Source organism: Octopus bimaculoides, chromosome 3 (assembly GCF_046866305.1).
Source record: "Octopus bimaculoides isolate indiv1 chromosome 3, ASM4686630v1, whole genome shotgun sequence".
Classification (NCBI taxonomy): domain Eukaryota; kingdom Metazoa; phylum Mollusca; class Cephalopoda; order Octopoda; family Octopodidae; genus Octopus; species Octopus bimaculoides.
In genome coordinates, this window is record NC_142930.1 from 160051988 (window position 1) to 160069487 (window position 17500).

Below are 17500 nucleotides of genomic sequence, written 5' to 3' on the forward strand. Positions count from 1 at the left end.
AGTGAACGGCAAATCAAAGAATGACAGTAACAACAGGAATAAAACCAACGCTAACATCACCGCCACCACCACCACCACCACCACCGACGACAACAACAGTAACAACAACAACAACAACAGCAACAACAACAACAACAACAACAACAACAACAACAACAACAACTGCGTGCAAGGACATCACTTCCTTATCTTGCAATTTGTCGAGTGGAATTCCAGAAATATCCGTCTTCTTCAGACTTTCTTCCCAACCTGTACGTACTCAACCTTCCCACGTCACCACAAAATATACAGACAAGCCTTTTATAGAGATGACAGCATCTTGACAGCACGATCTCAACATCCTAAGGAAGTAGTTATTCCAACACTATTTTAATCGTCTTGAAATTTTAGCTCTACGACAAGAGACTTAAAATAGCATCTACCGAACATGTTTGCTTTCTTAATGAGCAACACCAAAGACCGTCGAAAACAAAAATAACACGGAGCATAAAGACGGACGAAATGCCGCTAAGCATTTTGCCCGGCGTGCTAACGATTCGGCCAAACAATAACTAAATTACCTTCATCAGTAACAACATCAACGACAGTAGCCAAGACGACGTAAGCAAAAAGAAAATCGCATCAACAGAGACGATAACAGGATTATGAATAACATACCAACACTAAATTATTTCTTATTTCTTTATTGCCCATAAGGGGCTAAACATAGAGAGGACAAACAAGGACAGACAAAGGGTTTAAGTCGATTACATCGACCTCAGTGCGTAACTGGTACTTAATTTATCGATCCCGAAAGGATGAAAGGCAAGGTCGACCTCGGCAGAATTTGAACTCAGAACGTAACGGCAGACGAAATACCACTAAGCATTTTACCCGGCATGCTAACATTTCTTATTTCTTTATTGCCCACAAGGGGATAAATATGGAGGGGGACAAACAAGGACAGACAAACGGATTAAGTCGATTACATCGACCCCAGTGCGTAACTGGTACTTAATTTATCGACCCCCAAAGGATGAAAGGCAATGTCGACTTCGGCGGAATTTGAACTCAGAACATAAAGACAGACGAAATACCGCTAAGTATTTCGCCCGGCGTGCTAACGTTTCTGCCAGCTCGCTGCCTTACTAAATCACCAACACTAAATTCTTTCTAATTTTCTCATTAGACTGGTAACTCTGCGGGGAGTGGAATGTCAATTACATTGACCCCAGTACTCAGCTGGTACTTATTTTATCGAACCCGACGGATGAAAGGCAAAGTCAGCCTCAGCGGTATTTGAACTCAAAACTTAGAGAACGCTAAGAAATGTCTGATGCGTGAACTATTCTCCCAGCTCAGCGCCTTACTACTACTACTACTACTACTACTACTACTACTACTACTACTACTACTACTACAACTACTACTACTACTACTACTACAGGCCTGAAATTTTGGGGGAGGGAGTTAGTCGATTGCATTGATCTTAGTTGTTTAACTGGCACCACTTTTATAGACCTTGAAGGAATGAACGGTGACGTCGACTTCAGCGAAATATGAAACCGGGAGAGAAATACTGCTAAGCATTGTGTCTGGTGCAGAAACCGTTCTGCTAGTTCACCGCCGACAAAGAATAAATAACAACAAAAGCAAAACAACCAGCAACAACTATGACAAATGATTATAATCAACGATGAAAAGAATAATTAGCAATAAACAATAGACAAGAAATAATGTAAAGGAAAGTAAATGAAAAAGACAAAGAACACTTTTGTGATCAAAAACGTCAATGAACGAAACAAGCGTAGAAAGCAAAAGAGAGGAAGAGGGAGGAGGGGAGATAGAAATTAAGTAATTAACGATGACAAATTTTGGCATAAGTCTAGCAATTTTAAGGGAGGTAATTAGGCAATGACATTAATACCGGTGTTCAATTAGTATTTATTTTATGGAATCTAAAGGTGAAGGGTAACGTCGACTTTGAACCTAAAGCGTAAAGAACCGGAAGAAATGCTGCTAAGCATTTTGTCCGACTCTCTAGCGATTCTAGAAGCTCGCTGTCTTGAATTAGGTAATTAAAAGTAAAAGAAAAATAATTGGGTGACACTCTAGCATGGCCATATTTGAAATTACTCACTCTAGTAAAAGTTGTATGTATTTTGTTTCTTCAAATGTTGCAAGCTGGCAGAAACGTTAGCACGCCAGGCGAAATGCTTAGCGGTATTTCGTCTGTCTTTATGTTCTGAGTTCAAATTCCGCCGAGGTCGACTTTGACTTTCATCCTTTCGGGGTCGATAAATTAAGTACCAGTTACGTACTGGGGTCGATCTAATCGACTTAATCCCCTTGTTTGTCCCCTCTATGTTTAGCCCCTTGTGGGCAACAAAGAAATAAGAAACGTTAGCACGCCGGGCGAAATGCTTAGCGGTATTTCGTCTGCCGTTACGTTCTGAGTTCAAATTCCGCCGAGGTCGACTTTGCCTTTCATCCTTTCGGGGTCGATAAATTAAGTACCAGTTACGCGCTGGGGTCGATGTAATCGACTTAATCCCTTTGTCTGTCCTTGTTTGTCCCCTCTATGTTTAGCCCCTTGTGGTCAATAAAGAAATAAGAATCGTTAGCACGCTTAATAAAATGCTTAGAGGCATTTCATCTGTCTTTACGTTATGAGTTCAAGTTCTTCCTAGGACGACTTTGCTTTTATCCTTTCGGATCGATAAAATAACTATTAGTTGAACAATATAATTGATGTACGCAACTTATCTGCTTTCTCGAAATTGCCGACCTTGTGGCAAAATTTGAAATATTTTAGTTCATATAAACAAGTGACGGCAAGCAAAGTAGTTCGATTAATATATATTTTAAAGTATATACTTACTTTAAACCTGAATCTACTTCAAATATCTGCTGTAAATTCATTCTTAATTAAGTCACTAGACATTAGTTCTCTTGGGGCATATTTTCACTTACTGAATAGGCAGCAAGCATAACTATTTACAGGACCGGCAAAACTAGTGGAAAAAACACAGGCAATTTTCTCAAATTGGAGACATGGTTTCGATTTTTCTCAGATTGGAGACATGGTTTGGCACAGATGGGACATAGCTAAAAGATGGTTATCGTTCAATATGCGTATCTTTTGTCTTCTATCTTTTATTTGTTTTAGTCATTAGACTGCGGCCATGCTGTGGTACAGCCTTGAATAATTTATAGTCGAATGAATCGACCCCGGTACTTCTCTTTTTTGTTAAGCCTGGTACTTATTCAATCGGCTTCTTTTGATGAACCGTTGAGTCACGGAGAAGTAAACACACCAACACCGGTTTTCAAGTGATGGTGGGAAAAAACACAGACACAAAAGACGTACATACGCATCGAAATAATTATATATACAGAGCAACCTCGGTTCTCGAACTTCTCACATGTCGAAGAAATCGGTTTCCGAACAGAAAAATTCGAGATGAAAATGCCTCGGTTTTTGAACAAAATTTCGGTTCTCGAACAACATTGCCGAATCGAGCCGAACCGAGTTAACCCGAATGGATTCATTTCTGAGTCGAAGCGCGTGTTGTACACATTCGTGTGTTGCGCTGTTCTTTTCTTTTCCAATTTTATTGTACTGTGCCCTTTTTTCTCTTCATTAGCCCTTAGTCATAGCTTCAAAGAAAGATAAAGGAAAAGAAAATTTGAGAGAAAAACAATTGAAGTGAAGAAAGAAATCATTGCAAAACACGAAAATGGCGTTCGCGTGTCAGATCTCGCTGCGCAGTACGATATGCCTACATCGACAATATCTACTATTCTAAGAGATAAGGAAGTGATAAAAGCAGCTGATGTTGCAAAAAGAGTGACTGTTATTAATAAACAAAGACTAAAGATACTCGAAGAAGTGGAAAAGTTATTGTTTATTTTTATAAATGAGAAACAATTAGCAGGTGACAGTATCAGCGAAGCATTTATTTGTGAGAAAGCATTAGAAATTTATAATGATCTAGTAAAGAAAACCCCTGGTACAAGTGCTAAATGTGATACTTTGAATTCAGAAGCTTGTAGAGGCTGGTTCGAGAAATTTAAGAAGAGAAGAGAAATACACAGTGTAATTAGGCATGGAGAGGTAATTAGTTCAAACAAGGAAGTGGCTGAGAAATTTGTGTTTGAGTTTAGTGACTTGATAAAGGAAGAAGGCTATCTTCCCCAACAGGTGTTCAACGGAGATGAAACAGGATTATTTTGGAAATGAATGCCAAATACGATCTATATTACTAAGGAAGAACAAGCGTTGCCAAGGCGCAAGCCAATGAAAAATAGATTCACTCTTGTTGCTATGCAGCAACGCAAATGGCTATTTCAAGATCAAGCTATTGCTTGTTTACCATTCCGATAATCCGAGGGTCTTCAAAAGAAACAATTTTATGAAGAATAAATTGTCTGTTATGGGGCGGGCTAATACGAAGGATTGGGTAACCAGGCAATTTTTTATTGAGTGGATTCATGAAGTTTTTGCCCCGAGTGTTAAAAAATATCTTGAAGACTAAAACTTGCCTTTAAAATGCCTTCTCGTGTTAGTCAATGTTCCCGCTCACCCTCCAAGTTTGAAGGATGACTTAATTGAAGAGTTTGATTTTATTCAGATCAAAAACCTGCCTCTTAACAACCTGCCTCTTAACAACACAACTCCTCTTATACAACCAATGCAAACTTTAAGAAACTTTACACAAAATCCCTGTTTCGAAAGTGTTTTCTAGTCACTAATGACGCTTACTTAATTCTCAGAGAAGTTTGGAAAAATCATTTCAGTATCCCGAATTATGTTAATGTTATCGATAATGCATGGGACCAAGTGGGTTGCAGAACCATGAATTCAGCATGGAAGAAACTTTGGCCAGACTGTGTACCAGAACGACTTCTTTGAGGGGTTTGACACAGCTACACTGCTGCTGTTGAGGAAATTGCTATTGTTGATGGTATTGTCTCTATGGGAAAAACTATGGGCTTGGATAACGACAGTGAAGGTACTGAAGAGCTGATGGAAGACCACCGTACTGAGCTTACCACCGAAGAGCTCGTACATTTTCAAAATGAATAGCAAAAGACTTTCGCTGAGGAAATGTCTTCTGAGGAGAAGGAAGGAAAGGAGGATGTCCCAAATTCTTTAATCAAAGAAATCTGTGCTAAATGGGATGATGTGCAAAGTTTTTTTGGAAAAATATCACCTTGAGACAGTGGTAGCAAATAAACAATTTCAATGACAATGTCATGTCTCGTTTTAGAGAAATTTTCCAACGCAAGCAAAAACGATCAACATTGGACAGGATTTTTACTGAAAGAAATAAGAAAAGAAACTTCAGAGAAAGATTTTCCTGAGCCAAAGAGATTAAAAAGGGAAGAAACCCCCGAAAGACAGTTACCAGAAGTTTTTTTGGAAGGGGACCCCTCTTCTAAGAAATAACACACTTTGTGTGTTATTTACAGTTTGAATAAGCGTTTTTATAGCAAAATATATAGTGTAAGCCTGTAAATAAGCATTCATCTGGTGCTAGGAAACGAATTAATCTCTTTTACACTAATTATAATGGGGAAAAAAAGATTCGATTCTCGAGCAATTCGGTTTTAGAAAAGACTTCCAGAACAAATTATGGTCGACAACCGAGTTAGCTCTGTATATATACAGATATATATATATATAGGACGGGCTTCTTTCAATTTCCGTCTAGAAAACTCACAAAGCTTTGGTCGGCCCGAGGTTATAATAGAAGACACTTGCCCAAGTTGCCATACAGTGGGACTGAACGCAGAACCATGTGGTTGGGAAGCAAGTGTCTTACCACACAGTCACGCCTGCACCTGTTCATTACTTTAACGTTCGTGTTTATCTGACATTATCTTTCGGCAGATAATCATTGTGTTGTGACAGTGAGAAGTACCTTCAATTATATGAATTTGCTCTTCAATTGAATCTCACCGATGGTAAAAGAGTAGGAAAAAATAAATGCAAACAAAAATGAAATGGAATGAAATGAAATATCGCTTAGTAAAGTAAGACAGAGCTTTTACGATTAACTCAGTGCTAGCTAACCGACACTACCTACTCTGCCCATTGTCTTATATACATATATAGACATATATATCAATCCATACATGTGTGTGTGTGTGTGTGTGTGTAATGTCTCTGTATCCAATTTTGAGTTATGTAAGAACGTCATCAAGTAGATTGATAACTTGCTCTGATGTCTATCAATTTCTTCGTATAATTTGTCAGTTATATGGACTGTGTAGTAATTAGCTATCAAATAAACAAACATACAGCCATCTCTCTTTTGCCCTCTTCCTCTTCCTGTATATGTATGTATGTATTATGTATGTATGTACGTATGTATGTATGTATGTATGTATGTATGTATGTATGTATGTATGTACGTATGTATGTATGTGTATATCTATTTATTCATCTATCGATCTATATCTGTCTGTCTGTTTGTGTGTGTGCCTGTATATATGTCTGTATGTATACGTAGGTATCAGTTTGCGAAGATGTGTGTATTATATAACACAGATCGAATGAAGATGACTAATATAGATGACTTAATATGTAAGCAAAACATCTCTCAGACAAAGTAATATCATCATCAGATTACATTCTCTCACATAGAATACGCATAACCGGTTTCCTCAGAAATGTTCATCTCCAATTATCTTCTAACCTACACGAAATTTAATTTTTATTCTTGTCTCACAAAAGAAAACAATTTGCATAATATGATTTGATGTTTGAATCATCTGCTAGTCGGCAGCAGACATTTTCTTCTTTGGAAATTGTACTGTAAATCTGATAGTCTTATTATAGTAATTTATACTGGCAAAAATACTAATTCTAATGTGACGTTTTCTTTTTTCACCTTTTAATATAATAATACGTTTTAGGACGTTGTAGGTTATCGTTCTTTATTTTTTAAAAATGATTTTTATATTTTGTTTTTCTTCTTAAACTTCTCGTGCTAAACATACAGCTGATAAGGTTTCTTGTGCTGATGTTTGATTAGAGACAATGAACAATGATATTTCTTATAATATATTAATATTTGTTTTGTTATTTTTATTTATTTTTTGGCAATTTCGTAGCTGACAGATTGTTTTAAACACGTGATTCAGTAGAGTAGGTTTGAATTGCGGTAGAGAGGAGAAGAGATGAGAACGGTTGAGAGGAGACGCTACGTTGATAGTAATTGGTTTCAAGAAACGAAGATGTATAATTCTTTTATTGAAAATCATTTTTAGCATGGAAACAAAGGTCATTGATCAATAATATGAATTAAAAAAGACGTAAAAAGACATAGAAAAGCAAGCAAAAAAAGAGAAAAGAACGTAAATTTGTTCTCTAACTGTCAGTGCTAAGAAACAATCACAAGACATTGACGTACTTAATACGGAAAAAAGAAAATAATTCTGACGTTGAAGTAATATAAGTGAAAGAATGATGTACGCAAATCTAAACTAATATTGTCGCTATGTGTTTGTATATACCGAATTTAAGCATAAGGTGTGTACTCGCTGTATAGTTCGTCTAAAATACAAAAAGTAAAACACAAAAAGAAGCTGTATTCTTCCAGAAAGTTGAATAATAATGATAACTAGTAGAAGTACCCGTCGTTGACTGGGTTCAGAAAGAGTCTTCAAAAATTATACTCTGATTTACGAAAGTTACTGCTTCCATATTATTGAATGTTTTGTAGCGGAATATCTGCAAGATCTTATTGCCAGGTTTCGGCCCCAAAAGTTATAATATTTTGCTAATGGATCTGCTGATAGTCAGTCTCTTCATCTGTTTCTATTTTCCTACGCTGAGATTGCTTAGGTAGTCCAAATCTAATTTTTTTTCGGAGGCATCGTAGTAGAGTGAATTAATTTATAAGACAGGGGACTTAACTCCTGTTAGCAAACTTACGGATTTCACCGACGTGAATATTGGTAAAAGGTATGGTTGAAAAGCTATTTTTACCGCTATCCGGGGGTGCCTCGGGAAAAATAATTTCACAAAAGCACATCCATGGTCGTAACCAATGTCCTCCTAAAATTGGAGCGACATGCGTGCTAATTTGTGGACGTGCATAAAGTACATTCACGTACACACAGGCACACACACACACCCACATCCTGCCTTTTATAGATATAGATGATCATAATAATGATTTCAAATTTTGGCACAAGGCCAGCAAGTTCAAGGGAGGGGATAAGTCGATTACATTGTTCCGAAGTGTTCAACTGATGCTCATTTTATCGATCCCGAGAGGATGAAGGGCAAGGTCGAGCTCGGAATTTGAACTCAAAACTTAGAAACGGGAGAAATGCCTCGAAGTATTTTGCCCGGCGAATAATAATAATAATAATAATAATAATAATAATAATAATAATAATAATAATAATAATAATAATCCTTTCTACTATAGGCACAAAGCATGAAATTTTGGGGAGGGGACCACTGGTACTTATTTTATCGACCCTGGAAGGATGAAAGGTAAAAACGACCTCAGCTGAATTTGAACTCAGAATGTAGCGATGGGCGAAATATCCCTGAGCATTTCGTGCAGTGCGCTAACGATGTCTGCCATCTCACCACCTTAATAATGATAATAATAATAATAATAATAATAATAATAATAATAATAATCCTTTCTACTGAAGGCACAAGGCCTGAAATTTGTGGGGAGGGGACTAGTCGATTGCATCAACCCTAGTATTTCACTGGTACTTAATTTATAGACCCCGAAAGGATGAAAGGCAAAATCGACCACGGCGGAATTTGGACACAGAACGTAGCGGCAGACGAAATACCGCTAAGCATTTCGTCCAGCGTGCTAATGATTTTACTAGCTCGCCGCCTACAAGAAGAAGAAGAAGAAGAAGAAGAAGAAGAAGAAGAAGAAGAAGAAGAAGAAGAAGAAGAAGAAGAAGAAGAACAACAACAACAACAACAACAATAATAATAATGACAATGATAATAATGATAATAATAATAATAATAATAATAATAATAATAATAATAATAATAATAATGATAATACCACAGCACATATCCAAGGCACACAGAGCTGCGCTCGGTAGTGAAGTGAAAGCACGTTATAAAAATAAAACTACTGAACAATAATAATAATAATATCAACAATACAATTTGAGTGTTTTCAGCTATTTTGCATTGTTTCAGTTGAAGGAAAGAAAGGAAAAATATGTAAGAAGAATAGTGAGTTTTGATTTGAATGTATCGTTGTCGTTATTGATCTTTATGTCCCAGATCAGCACTGATTGATCTATCCTTTGATCAGTAGCATTCTAAGCATGACAATTCTGTTTTTATCAAGCATATAGAACCATATTATCCAATAAGTTCATATAATTGACTCGACAGAAGTATATCAATTTTTTTCCATCGTTCCCATCGGATAAAGTTCTCAAATAAGCGCTAATGATTCTTTAAGTTCCAGTTATAGAGCCTGCTTATCTATATATTTATACCAATGTGAAGGCGCGTGGCTTAGTGGTTAGGGCATTCGACTCACGATTGTAAGGTCATGAGTTCAATTCCTGGCGACGCGTTGTGTCCTTGAGCAAGACACTTTATTTCACGTTGCTCCAGTCCACTCAGCTGGCAAAAATGAGTAGTACCTGTATGTCAAAGGGCCAGCCTTGTCACACTCTGTGTCACGCTGAATCTCCCTGAGAACTACGTTAAGGGTACACGTGTCTGTGGAGTGCTCAGCCACTTGCACGTTAATTTCACGAGAAAGCTGTTCCGTTGATCGTATCAGCTGGGACGCTCGTCGTCGTAACCGACGGAGTGCTCTTACTCACTCACTCATTTATACTAATTCATAATTTCAAATAGACACGTTGTCCCTGAATGTCTTATCTTTCCCAGTTTCCTCTTTTACACACACAAGCACACGCACAGACAGAATCATACACACACACACGCACACACGTACACAAACATACAAACATACATATACACGTGTGTATTTTGTGAGTGTTTCTCTATGTGTATATATGTATGTATATATGTATCTATGTATGTATATACATTTTCATTTCAAGATTTCTTGCCAATAGAGAAACATCCGGTTTCTAACCTAGATCCAATGCTCCTTCATTGGAATTTCAACATCAACAACAGGGTATTTTTGTATGTATGAATGTATATGTGCAAATTTATGTTTGTTTTATGTATGTATTTTCATACATATAGTTGCATATCTAGACATGCTCATATATACTTAAATGATAAACCTCTAGAAAGTTTCACAGACTTTTACAGTCCCATTGATGGATTAGATCTGTAGTCTTCGAATCAGCTTTCTCCTATCTGGTTTTGAGAAGCCTAATGTCTCAAGATTGGTACTTAGGCAGTATTTTAGATATCCAGGTGGCCTCAAAATTACAGGAATAAACTTGAACTTGTAATATGTATGTATGTATGTATTTATGAGTGTGTGTATATGTATGTATGTATAGTTCATTCCACCCAAGGCCAGCCATGTGTACACAGACGTCTTTTTGTTATCGCACTTTTTCCCGACTCTCAATTCTCACTTCTTCTATTTCACTTCTTCATATTCATGTATGTGTATCTCTCTCTCTCTCTCTCTCTCTCTCTCTCTCTCTCTCTCTCTCTCTCTCTCTCTCTCTCTCTATATATATATATATATATATATATATATATATATATATATAGATTATGAGAGGCAATGGTGTCAAGAAGATCCAAAGGTAATGCTGAGTAAGTACTATGGACAGACTATAGTTAAGCTCCATGGTTCGGTGATTATGCGAATGAGGAGTCCAACGTCGATCATATATCAGCATGCGTATATATAAATATTAACAGAATGAGATGAAAATCCAAGGCTGTGAAAGATTTCAGAACATTTATAAAGAGAAGGTCTTACAGCTGTTTCCGGGATATTTTATATATCCCTTCATCGGAGACGGTGTGAGAAAATGGTTAAGCAATAGTTATTCTAGATAAGATATGAAATAGAGAGTGAAGTGGAAGAATGAAAACAGACGTGTGATATGCAGGGATATTGTATCTGAAGTTGCATTATTTAAGCAGAATGGTATACATATAAGATTCATGTACCTTGTGTGTAAGTTCCAATAGAATAACTATTGCTAAGCCATTTTCTCACACTGTCTCCGATGAAGAGATATATAAGATATCCCGGAAACAGCTGTAAGACCTTCACTTTATAATTGTTTTGAAATCTTTCACAGCCTTGGATTTTTATCTCATTCTGTTAATTTTATCTCATTCTGCAGTCGCCATAAATAAGAAGATTTAGTAAGGCAAATCAATTATTAATTTATTGTGAAAATAATTTTCATGATCGTGTGAAGACATGTACAAGTACCTGCTATTATCCTGTCTGCTTGTTCATTCTAAGTTTAAATATATTTTTACTTTATTCTTTCAGTGCTTGCTGATTGATCTCAGACCAGACCAGATAATCAGACGGTAAGTGATTTGATAATAAAACATAATAGATTAATCTAGTTCACTGCGGGAGAAATAGAGTTTTTATTTGGCAGGTTTCCCTTTCAGGTATTTATTATCTTTTTTTTTAATGAAGTAATCAATATAATATTTATAAAATTATCAGAATAGACGTCTATATATATTAGGAACCAATTTGAATGAATTTCAGAACATTCATTTTAATTTTTAAATCTAACATGTTCTTATTTGCTCTATTGATATTAATGATTCCTGTTTCACTACGGCTGAGGACATCCTTACAATTAACCAGTCATTGTTGAATATTTTGTTCAATACATACAGTTTCATGTACTGAAACAACTCTGCTAAGAAAAGGTTGAACTGATGTGTCATCAGAAAAACACTTAATGTTATCCATAATAGTGCGCCATCACAGACACACATGAATACACACACACACACACACACACACACACACACACACACACACACACACACACACACACACACACACACACACACATGTGATGGCGCACTATTATGGATAACATTAATCTATTATGTTTTATTATCAAATCACTTACCGTCTGATTATCTGGTCTGGTCTGAGATCAATCAGCAAGCACTGAAAGAATAAAGTAAAAATATATATTTATGGCGACTGCAGGAAGTATTTTCCACACCAAAGACAATATTCCGTTTATTTCAAAGAATAGGGAATGAAAGAAAAAGAATTTAATGGAAAGAGGCCGAGCTATTGAAACAAGACGTTAAATGTACTCCAAGAATAATTAGGGATAAGGGACACTAGGCGGATTAATCGATTTCTTACTTCAAGATCTAGTATTTTGTTTTAATCCTGAAAAGTGAGTACATATATAGAAAATAATGTTCCTTGAATTTAACTTGTATTTAACAACATATCAGTGGTGCTTATTCTGTCAACAGCAGTGTTTTGAAATACAAAACTAAGTCTGCGATAACTGGAGAGGAACGGAACTAATTAAAATAATATAGCTATTTCAGCTCTCTACTAATTCGGTAACCGGATTAAGCATTCACACCACTGTGTCTTTCACCTCCAGGGATTCATCAAACTCATATTTACGTAGTGTTAAACATTCTAAAGATAGAAGATTTATCTTCTTCGTAATTATCATTCTGAAACGATCCAGCACTTATTTTCCTCCTCAGAAAAGATGACTAAAGATCTTCACACAAAAATATCACACTCATATCAACTGTGAAATAATCCGTAATGTTGATTTGATTTCGAGACACATAACGCAGTTACCAATGGGTTGACCCAATCAATTATTTTATCTTTATTACTATTTTGCCTTTAGTGTTTCCGATATTTTTTAATAATGATTATTTCATTTGCATCTATATTGTTATGATGAAGCCTGTTGTTAACAACAGAATGCATCCTGGTTACTGATTTGTTAGAAGCTGTACAATTAGTACATATCTTCATATTAAGTAATTAAATAGGATAAGATAATAATATTAATTGGAAATGCATTTCCCTTCCTTCAGAATCCATATCTATAGTGAAACAAAATTGTGTTTATCACGTAAACGTCTAATTAAAGCATTATAAATTAAGTACTTGTGAGAAAACTTGGCAACTGTCCCAATCATTCCCATCAGAATTATATTAATGCAAGTTTGGAGATAAACACCAAGACATGCATGCACGCATGCACACTTTCACAGACCATTATTTCTTTTACATTACTAAGATGGTGGATTAACAGAAACGTTGTGAGTTCTAATCCCAACCAGAATGACTTTATTTTCATCCCGCCAGAATCTACGAAATAAGCTCCAATCATATACTGAAGTCGATTCAATCCAATGTAATCCAACTACAAACATTTAATCAAATACCAATGCCGTAAGAAATCTGTATTGATGTTCATTTCAAATAAATTTCTATTCTTTTCCGTTTTCTGTTTGAAATATTGCGTTCAAACTCTACATGAGTTCGAATTATAACGCTATCATTGCACTTCTAAAATATATTTAAGATTAATAAACGAAATACTAAACGGATTATTTGGAAAATAATAACCTGTGCATAGGGTTTAATGCCGTATTTATTCTATCAATAAAGCTAAGTTGACTTCTACAAGGCACTTTTCAAAATTCTTTTATTCCGTATTAAATTCTTACACTATAACGAAGATGTTTTGGGTGGGATTATTACGTTTGTAACATTCTTAAGGAAGCACGTCATATTTTAAGAAAAGGATTATGATTTATGACATTTGCAAAAGTATTAAAGACAAAAATCGAAAATGCTTTACAGAATTCGATCGAGAAGGGCTTACATCTTATTTGACGGTGTTCGTCTTTGTTATAGTCTATATTGAATATTAAAGAATCTTAGAACTTGATAAAGCAAATGTTTTTGATAGGAACCTCCTCTTCCGTTTCAATTAATTCACATGTATGTACGTTACATATGTTCACAGCACCAAACTTCTTGAAAAGTAACTGGTTTTATGTCAGCATAGTAAACATTGATGTTGCAGACTTACTATAGAAAGTGGTGGATAACATAGATATTGGTGAATTCTATAAATATTAGTGAATACTAGAGACATAGACCAGTTATATATGAGTAGAGATGAGATGAGATTCAATAGAGTTTTAGATACAGAAGAGTCTCTACAGATACAAGTGAGTAATATAAAGACGGTTGCAACAGTGACAAAATGGAAGGATGAATACCCGAAATTGAGAATAGAGGTGAGTATTATGTGTGACTGCGTGAATATACAGAGTAGCAACTGCGCAGTATTTTCTTCGTCTGTCTGTCGCTTTCACTTTTGCTCCTTCTCTCGCTTTCACTTTTGCTCCTTCTCTCGCTTTCACTTTTGCTCCTTCTCTCGCTTTCTCTCTCTCCCCTCTCTCTCTATATACATACATACAAACACACACACATATGAAGAGAGAGAGAAAAAGCGAGAAAGGGAAAGAAAGAAAGAAAGAGAGAGAGAGAGATTTTATATATAATTTATATTATGTATATTGTATTTATGAGAATTTGTGTGTGTGTGTGTGTGTGTGTGTGTGTGTGTGTGTGTGTGTGTGTGTGTGTGCTGATTATATAGCTTCATGGATATATGAATGCGTATAGTTAGACTTTGACACTTTTATAGATGACATTCAAACCAGAACTAATAAAATCCCAGGAGGGTATTTTGTGCAATATATAGGCGCAGGAGTGGCTGTGTGGTAAGTAGCTTGCTTACCAACCACATGGTTCTGGGTTCAGCCCCACTGCGTGGCACCTTGGGCAAGTATCTTCTACTATAGCCTTGGGCCGACCAAAGCCTTGTGAGTGGATTTGGTAGACGGAAACTGAAAGAAGCCCGTCGTATATATGTACTTATATATGTATATGTGTGTGCATATGTTTGTGTGTCTGTATTTGTCCCCCCCCCCCAATATCGCTTGACAACGGGTGCTGGTGTGCTTACGTCCCCGTAACTTAGCGGTTCGGCAAAAGATACCGATAGAATAAGTACTAGTCTTGCACAGAATAAGTCCTGCAATTTATCCAGTACACCCATTAAACAAGAAAATAGTTTCTCCCTAAACAATAGATCCACTTATTTCGGTTAGTAACTTATTCACGAACATACGAACACTAGCGGGTAATATTCTCTGCGAACGCACAAAAGGCCTTTTCGGGGCTACTTACTTTGTATTGTTATTGGATTAGCGAATCAATTATGAGAACGGAACCAAGGGATAAGCCCATCTTTCCCAGTAATTACCGGGCACGTCAGCTATGTATATATATATATGATGATGACGGCCGTCCACTCGTGACCGAGGAAGACCATTGCTGACCTTCAGGAACATTCTTCGCTCTAGGACTAACTTACATTTTGCATTTACGGCTCCGCTGGTGGATAGTGAGCCCTGCTCTTGACAAGCAGACACGACTGCAAACATTGCAGACCAAGCTTTCCCCATTCACTATTCGAGGCGAGCGCTTTCGCGCAGCTCGCTTAAGTTCTTCATGCTGGATACGTGCTCTCTCAAAAGTGTTGATCCCCTCCTTAACCTGCTTCCTTCATCTGTGGCGATGACAGGCATTGTTCTCCCAGTCAGTGTCCTGCATATCACAAGAACCAACGTTCATGAACCCATCCATGAAAATCCACCGTCACATATAGAAAAATTTAATAAGTGAATACACTAAAAAGAACTATAATAAAATACAAAGTAATAATCATTAAAATAATTAAAATAATCATTAAAATAATTATTTTATTTTAATGATTATTATTTTAATGATTATTACTTTGTATTTTATTGTAGTTCTTTTTAGTGTATTTACTTATTAAATTTTTCTATATGTGACTGTGGATTTTCATGGATGGGTTCAGGAACTGTGGTTCTTTACTCTAAATTATATATATATATATTATATACCGTGAAACTTAATTCTTGATAAATTGTATTTAATTGAGTTTTTACCTGTAAATTTGGATTTTTATCCCTAATATTATTATCATTATATATGTATATTTATATATATAAGACAAGGTATATAGAATGGCGATGGATTATAGCCTCGGACACGGCCACTAGAATACGTGGAGTTCTTTACTAATCTAAACATTCATATCCTGGTGTCCTAAAGAGAGCTTATCAAGTATTTTGTCCGGATTGATAATCCCTAAAAAATATCAGCATAATTAACATATGTCCACCCATATACACGCACATGCAGATGAGTGTATCTATGTGTATATACTTATATATTCTCCGCATTATATGTATACAATCTATATGAATATTACGTGCCCATACAGGCACATACAAATGTATGTATATACGAGAGATGTTAAAAAATTCCTGACTTTAAGGGCGTCGCGAAAGGCCTGGCTGGAAGCCTAACCTTCCGTGTTTTATTACAGGGCTTAGAAAAACTTAAGGACGCTGCTTCTGTGAATCTGAGAGGGGAATATATTGAAAGAAAATCATAATTATTGATTCTCTTGTATTTTCTTCTCCTCAAGCCAGGAACTTTTCAGCATACCCACGTGTGTGTGTATACATACATACATACATATATATATATATATATATATATATATATATATATATATCATACATTTATATTAATACATGTAAATGTATGTACGCATATATATCTATGCGTGCATATACGTGTATATATATATATATATATATATATATATATATATATATATATATATATATATAGATGTACAAACACTCACAAGCACACACACACATAGACATTCATATATCACAAAAGAAATGGTTCGTGAAACCTCCCGTCTTTTATTCACGAAGGAAAGTTCGATTAAATATAATTCCGTTTTCTTCTTTTCTCCTTCTATTGAAAAGATAGAGAAATGGTTTATATTGAGCGGAAATTTTAAGATTATATTATAGAATAGCAGTGTAATCTCTACATAGAAATTTCCAGTTTTGAATGAATGAGTTGTATATAGAAAGATAAGAATAAATTATGCAGAAAAAAATGAGTATTGAATAATGATATAAGAAATAAAAGAACTACTTATATAATAATGTACCGATATTTCCTTTGAATTCTAAAAATCTATAGGTACCAATGTAAAGGTTATGAGAACCGTTCCAAATCTCTAGTGAATTGCCTTCGTCTTTCTCATTTCAATATCTATTTCTTTACGAGTGTATACAGATTTCACATTTTCATACGTTTTCATGTATACATGCATGCATACTTTCATACACGTATACATCCAAACACCGACACATATATACGTATATGCATGCATGTGTGTGCGTGTGCGCGTGTGCTTGCAGGTATGTGTGTGTGTGAGTGTGTGTGTACATTCATAAATATGTATACATATGTACATACATATAAAAGCATATGTATACATACATATACATATATATAAATATTTAAGCTTCAGTTGAATTAGGTACTTAAGTTGAAGAACGAAGTCAGTCCAGTATTATCTGCACAACTCGAAGTAACCGTGAATA

At 35.6% G+C, this 17500-nt stretch overlaps 1 protein-coding gene, 1 long non-coding RNA gene and 1 pseudogene across 8 annotated transcripts in view; 2 read left to right on the forward strand and 1 right to left on the reverse strand.

Annotated features, from left to right (window-relative positions):
• LOC106875510 (uncharacterized) overlaps positions 1-17500 on the reverse strand; it is a 342680-nt gene that overhangs the window by 52026 nt on the left and 273154 nt on the right. For 4 of the 7 annotated variants that reach the window (XM_089349902.1, XM_052966002.2, XM_089349901.1 and 1 more), the window contains one exon: positions 12055-12095. The exons of 2 other annotated variants lie outside the window; for them this stretch is intronic. The gene's annotated coding sequence lies outside the window, so the exon portion shown is untranslated. Of the gene's footprint in view, positions 1-11384; positions 11413-12054; positions 12096-17500 lie in introns of all 7 variants that reach the window. One more of the 7 variants, XM_052966005.2, reaches the window with a different exon arrangement.
• The window catches only part of LOC106875512 (uncharacterized), a 25864-nt gene that overhangs the window by 3813 nt on the left and 4551 nt on the right, over positions 1-17500 (forward strand). The window contains exon 2 of the long non-coding RNA XR_001410125.3: positions 11448-11488. This is a non-coding gene — a long non-coding RNA (uncharacterized LOC106875512). The remainder of the gene's footprint in view (positions 1-11447; positions 11489-17500) is intronic.
• Positions 4838-5346, forward strand: LOC149136793 (uncharacterized; annotated as a pseudogene).